Source organism: Pinus tabuliformis, chromosome 4_2 (assembly GCF_031772625.1).
Source record: "Pinus tabuliformis cultivar Carrire ecotype Pingquan chromosome 4_2, CPIR1, whole genome shotgun sequence".
NCBI classification, from domain to species: domain Eukaryota; kingdom Viridiplantae; phylum Streptophyta; class Pinopsida; order Pinales; family Pinaceae; genus Pinus; species Pinus tabuliformis.
This window is the reverse complement of record NC_142304.1, coordinates 222960336-222986620: the sequence shown is the minus strand read 5'-3', so window position 1 is coordinate 222986620 and position 26285 is coordinate 222960336. Positions and strand designations below refer to the sequence as shown.

The 26285-nt window shown below is 41.3% G+C and overlaps 1 protein-coding gene across 2 annotated transcripts in view; it reads left to right on the top strand.

The window, feature by feature from the left end:
* The first annotated feature begins 8466 nt into the window (after positions 1–8466).
* LOC149168889 (senescence-associated family protein) overlaps positions 8467–26285 on the top strand; it is a 285857-nt gene continuing 268038 nt past the window's right edge. Inside the window, exon 1 of one of the 2 annotated variants that reach the window (XM_089428470.1) lies at positions 8467–8736. The gene's annotated coding sequence lies outside the window, so the exon portion shown is untranslated. The remainder of the gene's footprint in view (positions 8737–26285) is intronic. The other variant, XM_089428473.1, reaches the window with a different exon arrangement.

Below are 26285 nucleotides of genomic sequence, written 5' to 3'. Positions count from 1 at the left end.
TGCAAACATACCATTCTAGATAACCAAATATAAACATAATCCAACATATCTTAGTGAAGTTTAGGGGAGGTTATCTCGTCTGCATAATCAATCCAAATTAGCACAACATATGTATATATAATGAAATCAACATATCAATCATCTCAACATCAACATCATCAACCTCTACACGATGACACAAAACCACAACAATGACCATCACAATGCATGCATAACAATCACATAGACAACTAACATGCACGCATGAAAAGCAAATCTTGCCCATCCATTCCAAGTGTCTGAACCTAGAAGCTCTCATACCACTCTGTGGTATTAGATATCACCCAAAGAGAAAGGAAACCTACTCTGATACCACCCTGTAATGCCTCCTCCCATATTTACCCAATTTCACTAGCATGTCAGGGTAAACATGAGACAAAGAATTACTATAACATTACCCAACCTCCTAAATCTAGTTAAGGAATTGAGGCCTACAACTAATCACCGACTGACAACTCACAACATTACTTAGGGCTACAAGACACTCAGGGACCGAAGAACCACCCTAGGTGACCAAACCTTGAGCTAGGGTTGTTTTTCTCACAACTTAACCTCCAACTGCATGCATGACAAGGTGTGGGCGTGGTTGAATGCCTCCAAGCACATGCACAACACTGCCTGAGTGCGGTTGTGACCCAAATTGTCCAATTCAGAGGGTGCGGTCTCGAGATCTGAGCCACAATTCTAGGTCAACCTCTACACCATTGCGCAGGTCAGCCACAAAGTGGGTCAAAGATGATTGATACTTTCAAAGAAAGGGCAAGGAAACCAATTAAATGTTGAGTATGTGAAGGAGAATATATGTATAACTCTTGTCCACAAAGTGGATATAAGATAAGGACTATGGAAAACATTCAAGAAGATATTATAATTGATATTGTGACAAGGAAACTTCCTCAAAATTATGTAGCCATAGATAAATATCAAAATGATCGTCAATCAAACATGATTGACGTTGAAGGTAATATTTCTAAGAAAAGTTGAATTGATCTAGTGATCCATAAACTATCGTGATATTCCACTAGACAATTTGTCACAACAGATTTGTTAAAACTATATTTAAAATTTTGAAATCTACGCTATTAGGGTTTTATTTCTCTTTAGATTTCCGGATCTATAGATTATTGTTTATTGTGTACGCATGCAAATTAAAATTTATGCAAAAAATAGATAAAAGACAAAAAAACTCACAAACCACTATTTGACATAAGATATAATCTAGGAAACCCTTTCTGGAGAAAACCTGGCTGGAAGATGAGGGTGCTTTGCTCCCTTTCTCTAAATATAAAATAGTTGCAAGTTCAAAGAAGTATGACATGTGGCTCGTGAGATACTACAGTGCATAAATTCTCTCTATGTGCTCTCTCCCTATCCCTCTCGGCTATTTTTCTCATATATGGAACAAATGCACTAAAAAAGAATGGAACCCATTTTCCTCCTAGTGGCCTGGTTATAACATAGCTCGATAGCCTACTAGTGGTTAGGTTTGACTACCTTAACTCTTAACCATAGTTACAACATAGACTTTTCTAGAGTCTTCTTTATCATAATCATGTGGTTAGGCCCTTTTCCATGATTTATGGAGGTTTATGTGGCATCCTCTTGAATTATGGTGGTGAAAACAGGAAGGTCAACTTTCGAGTGGCATAACTTGTGCATAAGGACTCTGATTGAGGTGTTCCTTATGTCAATGGAAAGGTATTTGTGTGTAGAATATGATAAAAGGATGAACACCAAAGTGGCAAATTTTTACGCAAAAAAAAACATTTTATGCCTCAAAATGCTCCTGAAAGGTTTCATACCCCACTCTGCCAAACTGGGTCTCACTGGTAAAAATGGTCCTGTGAGTTGATTCCTCCACTTTTCCCACTTAAAAAACATCAAGATGGATGAAAAATAATATATAGTAATGTCCACTTAAGCCAACTTGGGATGTAAAACATGCATTACATCTCTTTAGTAATGAAAATAAGCTAGCTTCAAGAAGGAAAACACCTTCCTTTCTCACACACACAAAACTTAAAGAACGCAAACACCTTCCTTCTCACACACATACAAAAGCTCTACAAATATTTTAGGCCAAAAATTGAACCATACATTATTATTATATGTAATAATTTGCCTTCGACTTTGCATTAGTTTGTGCCTTCACTAAATATTTTGCACAACATTTCAAGGTTGTACATTAATAAATTACAGTATTTATCTTGCATATTTTTGGCATTTTCTTGTGTTTTCATTATTATTTTCAAATCATATAAAAATCAAATTTTAATGTTTCTAAGGATTGAAAGAGACTTTGACAAGGAAATGAGCTACCTAAAAGGCTTTTGAAGCTACACGAATCTTAATCGGTCACATAGACACCCAAATTCCTCCATTTCTAGGCCATTTACTAGGCCTTCTTCCAAGAAGCCAAACACGCCACTTTCACGATTTTCCCCTATATGAGTAAATCTTCTACCATTTCTATTCCAACTAGAAAAACCTTCCAGATGGTAAATAATCAAGCATATATATAACCTAATTGTTCAATCCTTTAGCTAGCCTAGTAAAGGCCAAACCCGATCACTTAAGGCCACACAAAGCCTACATCAAGCCCTTCAGTAGGCTTTCCACCAGGTCAAGTGTTCTTTAGTCGACTCTATAACACTTTGCCCAAAATATTTTAGGCCCAAAATTGAACCATACATTATTATTATATGTAATAATTTGCCTTCAACTTTGTATTAGTTTGTGCCTTCACTAAATATTTTGCACAACATTTCAAGGTTTTACATTAATAAATTACACTATCTATCTTGCATATTTTTGGCATTTTCTTGTGTTTTTATTATTATTTTCAAATCATATAAAAATCAAATTTTAATGTTTCCAAGGATTGAAAGAGACTTTGACAAGGAAATGAGCTACCTAGAAGGCTTTTGAAGCTATACGAATCTTAATCGATCACAAAGACACCCAAATTCCTCCATTTCTAGGCCATTTACCAAGCCTTCTTCCAAGAAGCCAAAGACGCCACTTTTCACGATTTTCCCCTATATGAGTAAATCTTCTAACATTTCTATTCCGACTAGAAAAACCTTCCAGCTGGTAAATAATCAAACACATATATAACCTAATTGTTCAATCCTTTAGCTAGCCTAGTAAAGGCCAAACACGATCACTTAAGGCCAAACAAAGCCTACATCAAGCCCTTCAATAGGCTTTCCACTAGGTCAAGTGTTCTTCAGTGGACTCTCTAACACTTTGCGTCAAATATTCTATGAAGACTCTTTCCTTTGAGCCTCCCCTTTGCAATCAAGGATTTTATTCTTACACCTAAGTCCATATCATCAAAAGATATTTTAATCACCACGTCATACCCAAAGCTTCTTTGGCCTTTCTAGAGTAGACCAAGGTCCATGATTAAGACTCACTAAGAGTCTTTAACAACCAAAATAACTCCAACCACTAATTTACTAGCTCCCTCTTCACTAACCCATTAACCGTCACAAGCTAATCATTGATCCACTAACTCACTGTAATGCCTCCTGCCATATTTACCCAATTTCACTAACCTGCCAGGGTAAACATGAGATGAAGAGTTACTATGACATGACCCAACCTCTTAGCTCCAGTTAAGGAAATGGGACCTACAACTGACAACATTCCTTAGGGCTACATGACACTAAGGGGCCAATAACCACCCCAAATGACCAAACCCTGAGTTGGCATTGCTTTTCTCACAACTTAACCCCAAACCGCATGCATGACAAAGTCTCGGTATGGTTGAAGGTCTCCAACCACATGCACAACACTCCCTGAGTGCGGTTGTGACCCAAATTGTCCAGTTAAGAGGGTGTGATCACGAGATTTGACCATAATTCCAGGTCAGCTTCCAGACCACTGCCCAGAATTGCCTCAGACTTCTCGAAATCGTTAAAGGCATAACAACAAGGCTACACATTCAAACTTGAAGGCAGAACTTGACCTAGACTGTCTAGAAGATAACAAACATTTCGTCAAACAGACATTAAACATGCAAGTTACATGTCATGAATGAATATCTAATCATAAAAGTTTGAGATTCATCTAAGAATCACCAAGAAGGCCCTATTCCCTCTTCACATAGTTGTAACAACAGTTTTTAGTCCATATATTCATCAACCAATCAATAACTAAATAATTCATGAAAAGAGCCATAGATCCTACACACCATATAACCAGCATATAAACCATGGCAATGCAGCCATAATATCGCCAACACAATCACTACAAGTTCTCATAGATCACAATAAGGAAATATCTCATATTAACATATGAAAATACCAACCAAGTCAGGGACTTCCACGCACCACCTAACCATAGATTGGGCTGAACCAAATCTCTCTTTCAGCTAATTTCACACACGCCATATTCCTAGCATGAATGTGGGATATCATGGAATAACCAAAACAAAACCAAACTAGGGCTTCAAGAGGCCAAATCACCTCAACCCTTGACCGATGATTCCACATCATGGTTAGACATCACTAACACCAACCATATCGGTCTCTACCCAAGTTGTCTAGGGCTTCAAGAATTAATAACTCAACCCACAACCTTCCAGGGCTCCAGAGCATTTGTCCGACCCGGATCCAGGGACTAGTAACTCAACCCACTAAGGGCTCGAGACCATTTGTCCCAACCTAGGCTCCAGGACTAGTATCTCAACCTAGGTTGTTCCAAGGCTTCCAGAGCGTTTGTTCCAACCCACAACCATAAAGAATTATGAGCACCAATCAAAAAACAATTAAGTGGACAAAACCACAACACCATGGCTATCCAGGAAATGGCAAGACAAGGCTAAATCATTGTCAATGGAGGAAAATATCCTTGCCAATGAAATCACACAACCAAGAAATCAGATGCATATACCGTGCATCCATAAATCAACAAGGAAATCACACATGCAAGCTATTACCTGCAAAGAAATCCAGTTGTAGTTGTTGATCCTCTTGTTCCCTTTCATTTTCTTGCTTTCCTTTGCCTTCTTTCTCCAAATCCAATGTATGCCAAAGTGCTCCAACAATGTTCCAAGAATACTCTAAGTGTGAAAGAGTGTGAGAGAATGAGAGAATAGAAGAGAGCTCCACCCAAAAACTGTTAAAAGGCTAGCAATTGATCCTCAAAATATTTTTTATCATTGAGGCCTCTATTTTCTCCATTTTCCATTCAATTTCCCTCTCATGCAAATCTGTGTCCCTTGACCTTCCTTTTCTCCTATTTTCCTTTATTTCATAAATAAAATGCCAATTAATGCCTCTTTGCCTTTGCCAATGCCTTTTCCAATTTCCATAGCCATAAATTAATCACTAGTGATACCCTATCACTATGCTTTGCCCAACATTCAGCTTGGAATATGTGTCCCATGACGTTGGTCCTTTTTTTTTATTTACATGAAAATAAACCAGGGGTTGTTACAAACTCTTCCCCCTTGGGGGAACATCGTCCTTTGTGTTCAATGACACCTATAAACCAGCAAAGTAGATGTTTCCCATGGAGCTTTGTAACAAAACTCGATTCAACATTTACATCATATCATACTACCAAGACCATGACGATCATAACATGAACACCAACACAACATCAAACACATATACCATAATACATCTACTCAACTGACGAATAGAGAAGGATACGTAGCTTACATCTGGTCATCCATTTCCCATGTAGATTCATCGGGCCCCAAGTGCTTCTACTACACTTTAACTTGCTCGATTGCTCTATCCCAGAGCATGAGTTGTTTTCGCTGCAATATGAATTGTGGTTATGGCTGGAATTCTCCCTCTAGTTCCACCTGCAATACAAACTAGTCAATCACATAATCAACATCTTTTACATACTTCTTAAGAAATGAAATATGGAAACATCATGGACTTTCACTGTCGAAGGCAGTGTAAGTCAGTAGGCCACTAGTTCAATCCTCTCAAAGATCTCGAAAGGTCCACAATAATGAGGTGCCATCTTGGAACATGTACCAATCCTCAAGGAGATCCTATTAGGCTTGATGTGCAAGTACATATGATCCCCAACCTAAAACTCCTTAAATACTTTGTGTTGATCTCCATAACTCTTCTACTTGTCCTTTGCTGCCTTTAGATTCGTTTTAATAACCTAGATTTCTTATTCCATTTATGCCAACATATTTGGTCAAATTAATACCTTGTTCACTGGATCACTCCAGTTGATAGGAGTATTAGAACTCCGCCCATAAAGTGCCTCAAACAGACTCATCTCCAAAGATTCATGATACCCATTATTATATGCAAACTCAACCAGTGGAAGATACTCTTCCCACTTCCTCTGCTGATGCATAATATACATTGTCAACATGTCCTCAAGAATCATTTTGAACCTCTTTTTTTGTCCATATTTCTATGGATGATAAGTTGTACTAAAAGCCAACTTTGTCCCCAAACCTACAAATACCTCTTTCCAAAACCTAGAAGTGAAATTGGCATCTCTATCTGATAAAATATTCTTAGGAACACCATGCAATCTCACTATCTCCCTGATCAAAATCTGAGCTATGTCACTAGTTGAATTCGTAGACGTGACTGCAATGAAGTGCACTACCTTACTTAACCTGTCAACCAAAACCATAATGGAATCATGGTGCTTCGATGTCCTTGGAAAACCTGTAATGAAATCCATGGAAATGACCTCCCATTTCCACTTTGGAATCAAAATCGACTGCAATAAACCACCTGGATGCATACACTTTGCTTTTACCTATTGACAATACAAACATTTCGCAACAAACTCAACCACCTCTTTCTTCAAATTCAGGCAATGATATAATTTCTCAACTATAATCAATGTCTTCTAATATCCCAGGTGTCCTGAGTATGGTTTAACATGAAATTCCCTCAAGATAAGCTTCTTGAGCTCGTGGTCATGACACATAAATCGTGTTCCTAAACTTGACCAAGCCATTTGTTGTGAGATGGTAATCCACATCTTGTTCACCTATACCTTGCTACTGTAACCTGTGCTTAAGCTGTTGGTACCTGTCATCCTGTTGTCCTGCCTGCAAGGTCTGCTCCTGTAAGTCTGTCCCATAGGAACTCACTGTTGCAATGTGATTCACTTGCACTCTTCTACTAAGAGCATCTACAACCTTGTTCTCATTTCCCTCAATGTACCTGATCTCGAAATAAAACTCATTGAGAGTAGCCAACCATCTAGCTTGCCTAGCATTCATATTAGGTTGATCAAACAAGTAGCTCAATCCACTATGATCACTCATCAAAATAAACAATCTGCCAAGAAGGTGATGCCTCCACATCTTCAATGCATGAATGATAGCTGCCAACTCAAGATCGTGCATCACATAGTTCTGCTCGTGTTCATTGAATTTCCTTGACTCATAGCGTACTACCTGTCCTTCTTGCATCAAGACTCAAACAAGACCTATGTTTCAAGAATTTGTACATACCACAAACTCTTTATTTGGATCTGCAATATTTAGAACTGGAGCATTTGTTAGCAACTGCTTCAACTGCGCAAAACTAGCTGCACATTCCTCTGTCCATTCAATTTTTTTTTTTTCCTTTCCTCTGCAAAGGTCTAATAGGATAGGCAATCTGTTAGAAATTATTGATGAACCACCTACAATAACCTGCTAGTCCCATGAATGATCTGACTTCATCCACATTCCTAGGAGTTGCCCATTCCATGATAGCTTTGATCTTTTCCGAGTCGACTGTTATACCTTCCTTGGAAACAACATATCCTAAGTAATAAACATTTGTTTGAAAGAAACTACACTTACTAAGCTTGGCATATAACTTGTACTCTCTTAACAATATTAACACTACTACTAGTTGTTTTGCATGCTCTTCCTCATTCTTAAAATATATCAATATATCATCATTGAATACTATGATAAACTTTTCTAGATAAAGATGCAACACACTACTCATCAAACACATCTAATAAATTATTTTAACATTCCACTACCTTCGCTGCTATTTCTCTTGTAAAAAATTTGCCCTCCCTTAGTGATACTAGTACATGAACGAATGTCTTTTAGGAAAACCTTATGGGTTACCAAAACTACCTTTAAGCAATGTTCGGGAGTCGAGTGACTTGTGTTTTAGCTCTCCCTCATGGGAGACACGAACATCCAAATAGACAAAATTTTCGATACAAATAATATCTTCTTATCCAACAACGATGGTTGCTAATGTGGGACTCACTTTATTTATCGTAATTTCGTCGTTATGATTATTGTTTACTTGTCCCTCTCCTAAACGTACGGTGGATAATGAGTGTGAGTTATTTATCGTAATTTCGTCGTTATGATTATTGTTTACTTGTCCCTCTCCTAAACGTACGGTGGATAATGAGTGTGAGTCGAGGTGGGCACATGGATGCCGTGACTCAAAATGATGTTTGTGGAGGGGATTCGTTCGCCTTCACTTTCTACCCTCTTCACGATTTCACTGGACTGCACTGCGCACCAGGTTTCGTGTAAGTCTTCCCCTCCATACCCAATGAAAACAAAGGAAAAACAACTACAACAAACAACAGAGCGGGCACGCACTGAAATTATACTCTACTAACCCACAAGCAACAGCATGACATACAGAAGGGTTGGGGAGTCCTGCACTGTCCATTGAAGAGTGGCATCAATGGATTCCCAATTCATCGATTCTTAAAAATTTTCGGGCAAGCAAACCACCTCAACTTTTTCCCTTTTATTTTTTCTTAAAAAATGCTTAAGTAATCCATTGTTTTTGAGTTCCTCAAAAATGAGAAATATAATTATTGTCTTCTCTGCCATTTCATGATTGATTATGCTCTTCTGTGCCATTCCGTGATTCCAAAATATAGGTACAGTCAGAACTGCATGATTGGTTCTACCCTTATTTATATATAATTTTGAAAATTTGAATTGTTAATACTACGACAATGGGCATCAATAATGGTGAAATGTACAGTACCAGCGGATTGTTCCGGACAGCGCTATGCTTGAGAGTAGGATTGCATCCAATTGCTTTGATTTGTTGCATTTTAAATATTTGTTTTATCAATATCTTACGAAGAGTTATATTATAAGCAAAAAAAAATTCTATAAATGTGTTATTAGAGAAACTAGGGGTTACTTTCATGCAGTTGCTGGACATGTCTTTGGACACATCGGGTTACTTGTCTTCCTCGTTGGCACTGTCACTGGGTTTGTTGGGCTTGGTGCTTCTCCATTCATTCCCAGAGACCTACATGGGAGTTTCAGAGTCGTCTAGCTTTGAACTTCCACTTGTACTGCACAAGTGTATATCTCCTGTTGTCCTTGTTGCATCAAACCTCCAGGTTCCAATTGCTTGCAGAAGCTTGTCCTTTTCATTCTCCTCCTTGGTCTCCAGCCTATGCAGTTTCATGCTATTCTTCCTCAAGTTCACCTTCAGTTTTTTCACGACCTGCCATCAGTTTCACCTTTTCTGTATATTCCACCTCCATTTACTGCTTCATTTTAACAATCTTTTCCTCCAACAACAACACCTCCTTCAGGGTACCTACCTCCTCCGCAAGAACCACCACTTGTCTTATTTGTTTCTAGTTTCATTTTGTTCATCATGTGATATCAGAACCTCAGTAGGGTATGCACTAGCTTCCTTTGCAGATGCCTCCATATTCTGCTTTTCTCTCTATGGCATTTTGTAATTACATCTCTCATCATCTTCTTTAACCATGTTTGCTTCAAGGTTACGAGGCCTGCATGGCACCACACAACTGCGATCATGATGATCTGAAGAAGGATCTCCAAGATCATTACACCTCCATAATTGTAACAGATTTGTCCTTATATTAGCTAATTCACCCACCTTATGATTAAGTACTCTCTTGATACAAGTAAAAATAGTAAATTCAAGCTTATTAACTTTCAAATCAACCCTATTTCACAATCTATTAAAGTTAACACACTTGGGTAAGCAAAGGTTCTCCATACTTCCCATGGTGATTTTTGAATCACCAAAGCATGCTAATATATTGATGATAGCCCTGTTGTTGAGTTTATATCACAGATTCCATGCAAAGATGATTCTAACTCTGCCCTTGGGTCGATAACAAGCTCCTTGTCCCTCTTCCGTGCTAGTTTCCTTAATCCTCCCCATTCTTTGACTTGTCGTGCTTGTGCTCCACCTGAGTTTCCTTAAGCTGCCTTGTCCGTTTATTTTTCATGCTTGTTCCTTGATGTAAGTTTTAGAAATATCAATTCCTTTTGTTTGTAGATGATGTGGTCCTTCTAGCCTCATCCTCGCGTAGATTGCAATGACACCTAGATGCCTTGGCCCTTTTTTGTGATCTTTGTCAGTTGACAATCAACGTGGGTAAAATCAAGGTCATGATCTTCAATGCATTGAAGACAATTCTCTGATCATCACATCTTTTTCAAAGGTGAGGAGATCGAGATCACCATCACATACACTTATTTGGGGATATTATTCATAGGTCCTTGCTTCAGCCTGGGGCATGCATTTCAACCCTAAATCAACAAGGGTTATGGTTCCTTGGTCCCTCTAGAGAGACAATGTTTTCTGCATCACTTTTAAGACATATAATCTAAGATGTTGCTCGTGGACACTCTTGTCCAATCCACAGTACTATATGGATTTGAGGTTTAGGGACCTGATTTACTAGAGTTTGATTGGTCCTCAGTAGAGAGAGTATAGACCATCCTCCTTCATTGCTTCATTCCATGCAAATAGACATTTCCTCAACCCATCATCCTTTCAGAGTTTGGTGCTCGCCCCTTTCAACTTGAGGTAGTGTTCAGTCTCATCTTCCTTCTACACCACGTTTGGAGTTTTGTTGATACAACGTAGGGCTGTGATAGATATCCACACTTGGCTATCATTCATTAGGGTCCATCTCAACGACTAGTACTTCGAATCGCTCTTAGTACTGGTACATCAGACTCTTAGATTGTACTTCAATTGGTATTACATTGGACCAACTTCCTCCATTTAGATAGTCCTTATGTGCACTTGGCCACCTCTTACCAACCAAACAAGAGATGAATACAATCATATGTGAGGATACCTATAGGCAATATGTACAAGTCACTTGGATAAACCCTAGGGTGGGTTATGTCCAAAGATGGCCTTCTATGTCGAGCACTTCATGATGATGAGGAATGGACTCATTGTTCATCCCCATTACATGATTTGCCATTGGATGCACACCCTTCAAATTCCTTTAGGACATTTCATAGTTGGCTCTCATTGATTATGGATTGAGACATAGCACCAGATAGACCATTTAGATAGGATCTACCATCTATGTCATCTCTGTGAGATTGAATCAAAGGAACACTTAATCTGTAATGTCCCTTCCTAAAATAATTTTTGGTTTAGAAAAAAAGGGGGACCCACAATTTTGCATTTTTGACTATTATGGGAGGCTCAAAATTATGTAGCTAGTGGAATGTGGGGGCCACCTCTCATGAAATACACATCACTTGGGGGTGAAATTCGAATTGCCTAAGGAGGGAGGTCGAATTGCTAGATGAAGGGGGACCCACATTGTAATGTCCCTTCCTAAATTATTTTGGAACAAGATTTATTTCTACATTTTGGGGCCAATTTTGGAGGAGATGGGGCCCATTCGATTTTATTAGGAGACTTAGGAGTTAGAAGTAAGTTATTTTGGTTTTGTTCACACAAGGAAAATAACAATTCCTAAGCCAATAGTTCCAATTGCATGAGAGGGAAAATTGATGGCTTAGTGAGGGGCCCACGAAGGAGGGAAAATGGAGGGGAAAAGGCTCCACGAAATCTATAAAAGGAAGGCAACACTCCTCATTTCATCATTCTTGGCTTATTGAATTTGATTCTGTTGCTCGAGCTATTTAGCCGGGTCACTTGCTGTTTAGCAAGAGTTTTCCAAGTGGAGAACTCACCCTTTCTTCGGGGGACTTCGAGTGCCACCCTAGAGAGGTTCATCCATTATCATTCAGAGGATATTTGTAGAGAGATTTCCAGCATTTGTATTCAGTTCACCCCAGCAGTGCGTATTTCTGGAGGATGTAGTAGTGTATCTAGTGTGGCCATTGCAACATTCTTCCAGAGGGCTATTGCTTGCCGGGAGAAATAAGGGAAGTATTGGTGGAGTTGATTTCTACCTTTCCGGAGTGTTTGAGAAGGATTTTGCTAGTGTATTGGCAGGTAGTGTGCTTCAACAGATTTGGAGGGCGTAGGGCTTTTTGGGGGTTGATTTTGGAAGGTCAAAACCAAGCCAAACCTCAAATATAAATTTGCAGAATTTTGAGTGCTGGAGGTGGGGTTTTTAGCTGTATCTCTGTAGCAGACAGTGTAGAATTGCTAGGGACTGTGCAATGCCTTTTGGGGGTTGATTTTGGAAGGTCAAAACCAAGCCAAACCTGAAATATAAATTTGCAGAATTTTGAGCGCTGGAGGTGGGGTTTTTAGCCGTATCTCTGCAGCAGACAGTGTAGAATTGCTAGGGACTGTGCAATGCCTTTTGGGGGTTGATTTTGGGAGGTCAAAATCTGGCCAAACCATTTCTGGGTTTTTGTGGGTTTTGTGAGAGGAGTTCGTGGCTGAAATTTCAGAATTTTCCGAGCGATATTCGAGCTGAAATCCTAATTCTTTTAACAGGGCGAATGGCTAGTTAGCTGAGGAATTTGCACCATTTTGTGGGTTCGATTTTGGCTTAGAGATAGGCCAAACCCTTTTTGGGTTTTTTTGGGTTTATGGTGGAGAGCTCAGGGTTAATTTGGCGGAATTTTTTGAGCACTTTGGAGGCTCAAACAGGGGTTTCTTCTAGCCAACAGTTGTAGAATTTCTAAGACCAGCACAAAACATTGAGGAGAAGTCTTTCCTTTGCATTCAGGCAACATTTTTCTCACTTGGGATTGTCTAGCTTGCTTTGGCAAGCTAGGTGCACACATTCCATGCATTGTACTCTCCTTTGATAATAAAATGACTCAGTTTGGCGTAGTTCTGGTGCAATTTTATGGGTGTTTAATTACTGTCTGAATTTTTCTGTGTCATCTGTGTATTTTGCTTGTTTAGCACAATTATTTCCTTTTTGGGACATTACACACATGAGGAGGCAAAGGGAAATTATAAATAGAAGGGTGAAGGCAGCTATAGGGGCTTTTTGACACTTTGACATTCTCTTGTACCTATCACGCTTGAGCTGATTAGCCGAGTCTGCACCTGAGATTATCAAGCGAGTTTCTCACCCCTTGCTTTGGTGGACTATGAGTGCCAGCTCTAAGAGGGAAGTCGATTTCCTTGTGAGCATTTTCAGCATAAGTTTTAGGAAAATTCATTGGGGTTCCTTAGTAGATCCCAGGACGCAGTTGTGGGGTATGACTTGCTTGTTGGGGCCAGCGTAGAGCAAAGGTTTAGTTGAGATTTCCGGGGCAGTTTTGTAGCATCATTTGCTGGAGATTTTGGGGGAAGAACAATGAAATTTGGGAGAGATTCCTTGCTGCTACAACGTGGCATCCTGGCGACTGCGTGGGCTTTGCGCAAGGGACAAATTCTGGGCACACGTGGGAGTTGAGGAGGGGGCTTATGGAACTGGGTTGAGCAGAGGAATTGAGGGAGACATCTGGAGGAGTAAAGCCTAGCATTTTGACACCATTTGGAGGGATGCAACAAAGATTTTCCAGGAGGCCTGTATTTTCTAGCCAGTTGTGGAGGTTGTGGTATTTGGGGGTCAATTTCAAGAGACAGAACTAGACCAACCCTTTCTGGGTTTTGGTGGGTTTTTGGAAAGGAGTTTGGGGTTAATTTCCCGAAATTTTTTGAGCACCAGAGGAGGGTCTTTCAGTTGCTTCTTCCCAACAGACAGCAGTTTTTCTAGGGCAACGCAAAGCTTAGTTGGGGTAGCTCATTTCTACATCCGAGCATTGTATTTTTCTACTTGGGGCTTGTCTAGCTTGCCATTTGGCAAGCCCAGGCGCACTCCTTTCATACCTCATTGTACTATTGCTCCATATAATAAAATGACTCAGCTAGATGGTATTTTTGGAGATTTTTTGGGTGCCTACTTATGTGTCTGAATTTTGTGTCTGCATGCTAATTTTTGCTTTGTTTATCACTGTATTTCCTAAGTAGGAATATTACAGTGGTATCAGAGCTTATAGTCTTGGCTCAGCTTGTGGGAGCGACTATCAGTCTGTGGCACTAGAGGATAAGCAAAATGTTACCTACAAGAGGCAAAGGTATAGAAGCAGAGAAAGGCAACCACAAATTACTCCTAATCCAGTAACAGTTGAACTGGAGGTTGAGAGGCCAGACATGGGGGATAATGAGGGAGATAAGATGAGTAAAGGAGAGGAGTTCACTCAACATCTTTTGAAGGCCATCAACGATTTGTCTAGAAGCATTGATGAATTGAGGTAGCAAAACTGCAACAACAATAAGGGCAAGGGGATTCGGGGAGAAATTTGTCTAGGTGAAGGCTCAGGTACTTCGCACCACCATGCAGCAAATCCACCCAACGTACCTCTTGTTTCTAGCACACCACCCAGGTCAACCATCCCCACATTTCTAGCATCAGGTGCTGGAGGGCTGCAAGGGCAGGAGGAGATGCCCATGGGGGACTATTTTGTGGAGTATCAGTCCTATGGGCTTGATTTCAGAGAGGCCATCACCTTCAGGGACTTTTGTTAGCTTAAGGGCAACAATAGGAGTAAGGGAAAGAGTGGAGGAGGCTACTCACATGGCATCGATTTACAGCACATGATGGGGAGGTTATTCCTCCCAATTTTTGATGGATCGCCTAAGAGCTTAGCCAGGGCATGGGTTGAGAAGCTGGATGTTTATTTCCAGCGCAGCCAGATGACAGAGGGGGAGGCAATCAAAATTTCCACACTGCACTTAGAGGGGGGAGCCCATGATTGGTGGTTCCATGGGTTGACCATGATGGGACATGCGGGAGTTACAGCCTATGAGGATTTCACTTGGAGGAGTTTGAGGGGTTTTCAGTCCTTGTGCCGGGAGATAGGACCATGCAGTGTACTCGATATGTCCCCACTTTGACAGTGACCATGGGGAACTACTCAGTGACGGATCATTTCTTCGTGGTGGATGTACCAAACACCAATGTGGTGATGGGTCAGTGGCTCTACTCTCTAGTGCGAGTAATGACTGATTGGCAGAAGCTAGAGATGGAATTCGTGGGGCTAGATGGAAAGCTGGTTGTTTTGAAGGGAATGCATTCGTACGCACCACACACAGTATCAACACATCGGATGGAGGCTGATTTGAGACATGGGGACTTTGAGTGGGCCTTGGAGTTGACGATTTCAGAGGTTGGGGGTCAGCCCAAGCCACCTCACCCGGATATTCAGGCTATCGTAGACAGGTACCCAACAATATTTGGGGACATCCCGCCAAGATGACCACCTGACAGAGGATTTGAGCATACCATTGAGCTGGAGCTGGGGGTGCAGGCGGTCATTACCACCCCTTACAGACATCCCAAGGCTTACCAGGATGGAATTGAGAGGGCCATTAAGGAGTTGCTGGCGTTTGGGCATATCAGGCCCAGTTCTAGCCCTTTTGCTTATCAGTTCTCCTGGTGAAGAAGAAAGACGACACATTGAGGATGTGCATTGATTATCGGGCCCTCAATAAGAAGACTCTGAAAAACCGGTACCCCATTCCCCGGATTGACGAGTTGATGGATGAGCTTAGAGGAGCCAAGTACTTCTCTAAGATAGACCTACGTTCGGGGTATCATCAGATTTAGGTGCGTGAGCAGGATATTCCCAAGACAACTTTCCGTTGCCATTATGGGCATTTGAGTTTTTGGTGATGCCCTTTGGGCTAACCAACGCACCAGCTACATTTCAGTCCTGCATGAACCATGTAATTCGGGTGCAGTTGAGGCGCTATATCCTCGATTTCTTTGATGACATATTGGTCTATAGTAGGACATAGGAGGACCACCTGTAGCATCTAGAGGAGGTGCTCAAGATCTTGGAGGGGCAGCAGTTCTATGCTAAGCTGTCCCAAGTGTGAGTTTGGGTTGACAAAATGCTCTATTTAGGGCACATCATCGGAGAGGATGGCGTTAGGATGCATTAGGAGAAGATTCAAGCCATTCGGGATTGGCCAGTGCCTTGAAATGTGACCGAGTTGAGGGATTTTGTGGGCATATGCACTTATTATAGGAAGTTTGTAAAGGGCTTCTCACAGTTGGCATCTCCCCTCACTGATTTGACCAAGAAGGGGGCATTCACATGGACAGATAGGGCACAGACAACATTCGAGCACCTCAAGGAGGTGATGAGTAGTTGCCCAGTATTGGCCCTCCCTGATTTCACCCAGCCGTTCACTTTGGAGTGTGATGCATTAGGTGAGGGTGTGGGCGCAGTACTGTCACAGGGCGGCCATCCCATTGCTTTCGAGAGTCAGAAACTCCTCATGCATGAGAGGCTATACTTGATTTATGACAAGGAGATGTTGGCCATTATGCATGCATTGGCCAAATTTCGGCAGTACTTGGTGGGCAACAATTTAGAGTGAAGACTGATCACAACAGTCTTTGCCATTTTTTGGGGCAGAAGGGCCTTAATGATAGTATATGAAAGTGGGTCAGCAAGATCCAAGCCTATGATTTCGACATAGAGTATGTCAAGGGCAAGCACAATGTGGTAGCATATGCACTATTCAGGAGGCCCACAATGCTTTCACTCATGAACATATGCCATGATTGGAAAGCATAACTTTTGGTGGAGTACTCCAAAGATTAGAGGGCATGTGAGATCTTCGAGGGTACTCATGGGGATGAGCGCTATCGGGTGATGGTAGATGTCATTTACTACAAGGGGCGCATATTTTGGTGCCAGGTTCACAACTGATGGAGAAGATTCTCGAGGCAGCCCACGATTCACATTTGCCAGGACATCAGGGGTTCTTGAAGACTTACAGGACGGTCAGGGAGCGTTTCACGTGGAAGGGCCTCAAGGGGGATGTGTTGAAGCATGTATAGGAGTGTGAGGCCTGTCAGAGGAACAAGGGGGAATTGACCCATCCAACCAGGTTACTACAACCACTTCCCATTCCGGAGGGGAAATGGGAGAGCATCTCTATGGATTTTATCACAGGGCTTCCCATGGTGCAGGGTCGTGATTGCATTTATGTGGTGGTGGACAAGTTAACGAAGTATGCATATTTGTTTGCTATCCCCTCCTGGTACTCTGCTTCGCAAGTTGCAGAGCTATTTTTCAGAGAGGTCTTTCGTTTGCATGGTCTTCCTAAGACCATAGTTAGTGACAGGGACAACCACTTTATGGGGGCATTTTGGCAGGAGCTTTTCAGATTGGTGGGCACTGAGTTCACTCCTAGTACTAGTTACCACCCCCAGATGGACGGACAGACTGAGATAGTCAACAAGTAGTTGGAGGGGTACCTGCGGAATTACGTGATAGGGAAATAGCGAGCTTGGATGAGATGGCTACACTTGGGGGAGTATTGCTACAATACCACCCATCACATGTCCATTGGTATGTCACATTTTTGTGCTTTATATGGATATGATGCTTTATCTTTTGTTGACCTTGTTTTTGGAGATAGCAAGGCCCCAAGGGCCAAAGATTGGGTTCAGGAGAGCCAAAGCATCCTTAAGGCTCTCAAAGAAAATTTGTAGGCCACCCAAAATCAATAGAAAATTTATGTAGACAGGCACTGGGTTGAGAGGCACTTTGAGGTGGGAGACGTAATCTTTTTGTGCCTCCAACCATATAGGCAGTCATTGTTGAAGCAGAAAGGGGCCGAAAAGATACAACCACGCTTTTATGGGCCTTACAGGGTGATTAGGTGGATTGGCGAGGTGGCTTATGTGTTGGAGTTTCCACCTGGAAGCAAGGTCCATAACATTTCATGCGTCTCATGCCTCAAGAAGCTGCTGGGACAACATGTGACAACCGCTACATAGTTACCCCACTAGATGATGAGGGGCACCTAGTGCTGGAATCGAAAGCTATTTTGGAGACTAAGGAGAGGAAGCTGAGGAGCAAGATTATCAGAGAGTATCTGGTACGTTGGAAAAACTTACCAGATGAGGATGCCACTTGGGAGAGCGAGCACATACTTCAGCATCTGACGTTGCAGTTTCTTGGGGACAAGCAACATTTGGGAGGGGAGGAGTGTTATGTCCGTTTCTAAAATAATTTTTTGTTTAAAAAAAGGGGGGACTCAGAATTTTGCATTTTTGGCTATTATGGGAGGTCGAAAATTATGTAGCTAGTGGAATGTGGGGGCCAACCCTCATGAAATACACACCAATTGGGGGAGAAATTCGAATTGCCTAAAGAGGGAGGTCGAATTGCTAGGTGAAAAGGGACCCACATGAGGAGGCAAAGAGAAATTATAAATAGAAGGGTGAAGGTAGCTATAGGGGCTTTCTGACACTTTGAAATTCTCTTGTACCTATTACGCTTGAGCTGATTAGTCGAGTCCGCACCTATGATTCTCAAGCGAGTTTCTCGTCCCTCGCTTTGGTGGACTACGAGTGCTAGCCCTAGGAGGGAAGTCAATTTCCTTGTGAGCATTTTCAGCATAAGTTTCAGGAAAATTCGTGGGGGTCCCTCAGCAAATCCCAGGACGCAGTTGTGGGGTACGACTTGCTTGTTGGGGCCAACATAGAGCAAAGGTTTAGCTGAGATTTTTGGGGCAGTTTTGTAACATCATTTGTTGGAGATTTTGGGGGAATAACAGCGAAATCTAGGAGAGATTCCTTGCTGCTACAGTGTGGCATCTGTGAAAATTCGGCTAATCCCGAATCCTATTGCAGCAACTGGAAATAATTTTCCTAATTGTTAATAAAATTTAACAATTTAATTACTGTGAGCTACAAGAAATACTGAATCAATCACACTGCAACCTACACAAATAAACTGCGGAAGAAATAAACACTGGAAGAAATACTAGCATACACATAAATTTACACAGTTATTTTTGGACCAATGTCCCCGGAAAAACCCAACTTGGGAAAATCGATGCAACAACTGTGGGTTTTATTATTAAGCAGCAGTGAAATCTGAGTACAATAATCTGGATGCCGAATACTGGCAATCCTATAGAGAAAATACTGGCAAAAATATCTTTGAGGGAAATTACCCTCACTCCGAGCAATCCTAACACTCAACAACTCTTTGAAAATCAAGCCATCCTCCAAGCTCTGGGTAGCTACTGTGTCACACCAACGCAGTCTGCTACACACTCTGCTTAGAACAACTGAATATCAAGCTGTCCAGCCTTCTGTTGACTGGGAAATTGGTCGTCCGACACTCCTGGGAACTGAAATCCAGCTTCACCCCAGTAAAATCAAACTTTCTCATTGAAGCTTCCGCGCTGCCTCTGCGCTGCTTCCTGGAGAAATCTCTGCCTTTCCCTGCAACTGCACTCGCTGGATCTGGAATGTCTCGTCCAACCTCACTGTCTCTGCCCTTCTCTCACTGCTTCGATCTCATTGAATCACCTCTGGCAACTAAATGCTGCTACTCTGGAGATTGATTTCTCAGCAAAATCGAATGTTCAACTGATTTGGTGTGTCTTCTCCAAACCCCATCGACTTCTTCTTATAATCCTCCATTGAGACTTCAACGACCATGATTAAATCTTAATCGATGACTAGGATTAGCTAGAAATCGATCCATGCACTTTTCTAGAACATTCTCACCATGACTTAATAAATTATGATTAATTAATCATATTTCCTAAGTTTAGGCTTAGGAAATATTAAAAACTGACTAATAAATCTAATTAAGTTGTCTCAAGGTGGAATTTCCAGAAACAGTTTCTGGGTATTGGAGAATACATGTATTCTAGCCTCTCACCAAATCTCGTGGCTAGAGCACATCCGATGCTACAAGAACTAACACTCCCTCTTAGCGAGGAATGTGTTCTAGTTCTGCAACCCACTGAAATAACACCCTGTCTCTGGATCATCTTCTGTCACGTCGCTGATGTTTGGCTGATGCTGCCCACCAACCAATGCACCACTCTGATATGTGCTGCATCTGTGCTGCTTGTTGCCTGAACTGCTGCCAATACTACATCTGCACTGCAACTCCCTCTCCATTTGCTGCTGTTGCAACTGCAACATCTGCAACTGAAAAACATCCAAAATACTGAATCAACTGTGATCAGTATGATACATCTGTTACCCAAGTCTCTGACTGCTGCTAGTATTTGTGCTATCGCTAAGGCATCTACGCTGCTACTGACTCTGCACTGTTCCAACTGCATTGCTGCCAACTCTGCACTGCACTCCTCAACATCTGACTGCTACTTGACTCTGCATCTATCACTTTGGCATCTGACCACATCTACTGCCACTGATCCATCTTGCTACTAAAATACTGTGGGCCCCCGTAGATAGGTATTAATTCAAGAGGTGGACCTCCTTAAGAATCCTGCCAATTTGTAGCACTCTGAGGCTACAACACCAAGTCACTACATTTGACCCCTGGAGGTATGTCAACAAACATGGCAAAGTCTTCCTCTAGCCTGGAGGACAACCTATCGATCTTTGCTGATGCTTCCTGCTGTCCTGCTTCTCCTCCTTGTCCTTCTCCCTGAGAGTACATTGGGTGCTCTAGTGGCCAAGCTCACCACATCTGAAGCACTTGACCTTTGACAGGTCCTTCTTTCGCTGCTCCCCTTGTCCCTGACTGGGACCCTTTGATGCGAGGGCCACATTCTCCTCCTCCTTCACCTGCTTCGACTCGCTGTTGCTGCCACTGATGGAGCTCTTCACTAAGTCTTGCCTCAACTCCTCCTGCTGCAAATCGGCCCACATCCTGTCCCACTTTGGCAAGGTTTCTCTGCCCAAAATGCTTTGGACGAATACTTGCCACTCCTCGGAGACACTGTTGAGTGCCAATCGTACTAGCTCTGTGGCTTGAGGTGCTGCTCCAACAACTGATAGTTGATCCCAGATCTCTTGAATCCTGGTGAGGTAGGGGTCTATGCGTTCCCCCTTCTGCATCTTGGTGCATCTCAGCTTTTCCTCCAAGTACATCTTCCATTGCTTGGAAGTGCCTTGGTATAGCGTGGAAAGTGTATCCCACATCTCCTTGGCTGTTCCCTGGCTTGCTATGTGTGATACAATGTGATCTCGAACATCGTCAAGAATCAACCTCTTTGCCCTCGCCATCTCCTTTCGATATTCCTTCAACTGATCTGCATCCGTGGGGATAGCTACCACTACATCTATGAATGGCTTCAGGCCATATTCATCCAGAAGGACATCCTTGCCTTCCAAATGACATAGTTGGAAGCACCGTCCAACCTGTCCTGATCTCGTAGTCTGACAGTGGCCATCTCAGCAAAATAAGTCGAAATCCTCCTCTTCTCTTCTGCTCAGCTGTTGCTAGGCTCTACACACTCCCTGCTGGAGTGAGTAAATCTGCTCACAACAACTACTGATCTGCAAGAGAAAATTGAACTTCTGAAGCTAGAAGTCCCTTGAGGAAAATTTCCCTCAGTGTGTGCTCTTTCTTCCTCTTGACGCTATTTTGCACTAGCAACTGCTGCAAAACATTGCGTCCAGCTAGAGATTTTCTCTGCAAGGAAAATACTGGCTGCTCCTTCTGCCTCTGGTAATCTTCAAATTGGAGAAATCTGATTTCTTTGTCGCCCTCTCAGAGAAATCGATTTTTCCTCAAGAAATTGACCCTCCTGGCCAAGAAACTGCACCTCCTCTGAGGGTTTCGAAATGCTACGTACGCAGAGCTACGAAATTCCTCTTCCCTCTTGCTACTGAGCTCTCTAGCTTACAATCTGCGATCTGATACCATGTGAAAATTCGGTTAACCCCGAATCCTATTGCAACAACTGGAAATAATTCTCCTAATTGTTAATAAAATTTAACAATTTATTTACTGTGAGCTACAACAAATACTGAAACAATCACATGCAACCTACACATATAAATTGCAGAAGAAATAAACACTGGAAGAAATACTAGCCCACACACATAAATTTACACAGTTATTTTTGGACCAATGTCCCTGGAAAAACCCAACTTGGGAAAATCGGAGCAGCAGTTGAGGGTTTTATTATTAAGCAACAATGAAATCTGAGTACAATAATATGGATGCCAAATACTGGCAATCCTACAGAGAAAATACTGGCAAAAATAGCTTGAGGGAAATTACCCTCACTCCGAGCAATCCCAACACTCAACAACTCTTTGAAAATCAAGCCGTTCTCCTCGCTTTGCGCCGCTACTGCGTCACACCAGCGCAGTTTGCTATGCACTCTGCTCGGAACAATTGAAGATCAAGCCGTCCAACCTTCTGCTGACTGGGAAACTGGTCCTCCGACACTCTGGAAATGCTTTTTGACCTCTGGAATTGAAATCCAGCTTCACCCCAACAAAATTGAACTTGTTCACTGAAGCCTCTGCGTTAGTTCCTCGAGAAATCTCTACCTTTCTCTGCAACTACACTCACTGGATCTGGAATGTCTCCTCTAGCCTCATTGTCTCTTGCCCTCTCTCACTGCTTTGATATCACTGAATCACCTCCGACAACTGAATGTTGCTACTCTGGAGATCGATTTCCTAGCAAAATCGAATGCTCAACTGATTTGGTGTGTCTTCTCCAAGCCCCATCGACTTCTTCTTATAATCCTCCGTTGAGACTTAAACGACCACGATTAAATCACAATCGATGGCTAGGACTAACTAGAAATCAATCCATGTACTTTTCTAGAACATTCTCACCATGACTTAATTAATTATGATTAAGTCATAGCAGCAAAACATTTGGAGGTCCACTCAACTATCATCTTTCCTATTTTGTCTCAGATATTTCCAGTTGTACTCTGCATGATATATTATAATAAATGAAGCTGAGTCATCCCTTGTGCTGCTTTTTTTGATGTTATTTGAGTTTATGGGTTTACTGTGCTTGTATCATTTATGGGTCGTTATTTACTAGTGCATTTTGGTATAATCTTGTGGATTTTTGGCAAACAATGATGACATAAAATTTTATAAAGAAAATCTAAGAAAAATACCCAAAGTTCCCGAAAAGGGACACTACACAACCCATAACTGCATAGGGTTATCTTAACCCATCCTATTACCTACTGATCTTCCCATCGATGACCTTGAATAGTCATGTGGTAGAACACCTGTATCATAATCAACTTGGGTTGTACATCCCAAATACACTCTCAACCCGTTGGCCAAACAGGGAGCGGTATTGCCAACAAGCCCTGCTTGTGGGTATGATGCCAACTGGGGTATACTTTGCAAAGACCAGATTGGGGAGCAACATTCTCTGACCCTATGAAGATAGGGGAGCAACATCTCCAACCCTATGGGTAACAGATAGGGGTCATACGATATTGTCCAGATTTCCCTCAACCCTAGGAGCCCTCTATCTCAATCAGTGTGGAAAAAGTCTGCAAAAAATCGGGATTAAATCCTAAAATAGTGATTTTTTCAACAAAACGATTTAATCCTCCGATTTTTTGCAAACTTTTTTAGAAACGAAAAAATCACGATTTATTCGTTATATGCCCGATTTTATCGGGAGTCGATCGAAAAAGTCGGCCATCTCTGTTGAATGTGGGATATGACAGTGGTGTTTAAGGGCTATTATATAGTGATTTGATAAGCAAAATTACTATGAGTTGCCACTACTGTTAGAGCTGTTATACAATGAATTTGAAGAGGCAAATTTGTTGTGAGGAGGCTGAACAATAAGGGTTTTGGACAACTAGTATTCAGTGTCTTGGAAGGGCCAAACCATTGTGAGTTGATGATATACTTTGATGTTGATTGTACAGTGATTTGGTGGTCAAATCCACTTGAGAAGTAGATCTGGTTAGGGTTGAGTATATTGTGTATTTTGGAGCAGCAAATACTCAGTGAGCAATTGATGGCAAATGAGGCAAAGGACCTGCCAGGTGTCAAGGACAAAAAATGCAGAAAGGGTTGATCTAGGTGGGCTACTTCAACAAGTAAGCTATATGTTTGTTCTTGTCTACTTCTCATTGGTTAGATTGCAAATCTGATGTTGCAAACTACAAGCCCTAATGGACTGTGGATACTCTAGATGTTAAAAAAATTAAAAAAATGAATATTTTTGTGTTTTTTTAATTTTGTTGACTTTTTGCCGACTTTTTCAAAAAACTCCCGACTTTAAGGAGTTTTTCAACTTTTGGACCCTTGCCGATTTAATCTCGACTTCGACTTTTTCCACATTGATCTCAATTCCTCACCCTAGGAGCTCAGATAGGGAGCAAGAGTTGGCTCAATGTCCTCAATCAACGCTGCTCTCATCATACTTAAATATGGTATCTGCTTGTCTCAATAGTAGCTGTTTCCTGTTCATACATGACATCAAATCAAATATCAATATAGATCATAAATAATCATATAAATCACAAAGGATACCATGTTGATCCTCCCTCTCAAGGAGGTGCCAACCACAAGCCTAAGCTTGTCTTGTACAACTGCATTGTCTCAATATATGAGAGTATCTCGGTCCCAACTATATATATGGGATTTTCTGCCAATTGGATCCCACTCTTTGTCATCGCAATGTATCCATGTCATATCCAAATCATGCTTAGTAAACTCTCTAAGGATCTTCTTCATCCTACCTCATAGCTAGCCATGCTAGCAATATCGTACTCATCCTCGGTTGTGCTGTGGACCTCTCATGGTAGATCTCATACTAAAGCAACATCCAAATGTGCTCATCAACAATAATCTCAAATATAAAAAATACTTCCATGCAGTCACATATCATATAAAGAATATCTTAGATTAAGAATTGATCACCTTATGCAGTGGCAACTCAATGTGAATGAAGCAACTCAATCATGAACTCATTCAGGTTCTATTCACATCATATATATGGACGAATGCTCAAAAACAGAACATCAATGCTTCAATCAACTGTCGGATGCCATGCCAAGTTCAACAACATCTTGAACTTCAAATCGGAGTGTCCAAGGATTTGCATTTCCACTTTCCAATACTTCTTCAATAGCTTTGCAATATGGATTTTCTTTTCCCAATTTCAGAAATCGATTCATCATGCCTTGATCCATTATTTTGAGCTTCATAAGCCATCTCCCTCTTACTTTGATCATCATAGGCTCATTTCCTTTCAAGAGTAGATCATCAGTATATAAAACCAAAACCAAAATCTTACCTTGGAACACTTTTGAAGTAGAGGTTTGGATCAACACATCATCCTGGCTCCACTAGATAACTGTAAATGTGGACATATCTGGATTGGGGAGCTTGCTTCATGCAATGCTCTCTACAAACATAACACTTTACCAAACCAACTTGCTTAGCTTTTCATAAATTAATATTGTATCATCAGCTCATCGAAGTTTAGAAGCCAAATCAAAACTATTATTGAAGTCATCAATATCACAACATTAATGCTTTCAACCAGGTGATAGGTACAACTCATATCAAGTTTTGACTTCATTTATTATCATGCCAACAAGTTTTCATCAGCCATGCACTATCAATCCAAAACTTCATCAAGTCATTCCTGTGATCATAATACAGGTCATTTCTGTCACTTGATGCAAATGCATACACCAAGGATAAGTCATGCAGGTTCCATCTTCATATTGAATCACAACTATCACTACTTCAACCATTGTACTAGGAGCAAGGAGGCCAATACAGAACCATTTTTCCGAATACCCACGTAAGTCATTGAAGGTGATTGTGCCCACATAGCATTGATATCAGGGCAAATCAAACCATTAGTCATCATGTCAAATCCAAATTTTCTATCTTATAGAGATCTATAGTCCAAATCATATCTCAATCATCACGTCAAAGTTTTAAGTCATTGTCAAGCATCATGTCAAAACTCCAAACATTGCTCATCTATATCAATCAGCCAAATCATGCCAAACTCTTGTAGCACAAACTTCAAACATAATGACATATCTATATGTATGTCCTGGTCACCTGCAAACACAAGTTCAGTCTTCATGTTCATATTATGGCAAACATTCAAGCTTTTCCTGCTTTCAATTCTTTCTGTTATCTGCAACACATCTGTAGTATTAACATCTTCCAAGTGGACATTTGATTTCATGCACAAGACTTCATTTTTTTGAGTTCTGTAGGCAGAGTCACACCCATAGGCCTTCCTTAGTGCGACTGGGACCCATAGTTGCACTCTTCAAGATGTTATGTGAGTGACTGTGGTCGAATTAGCCCAGAACTTATCT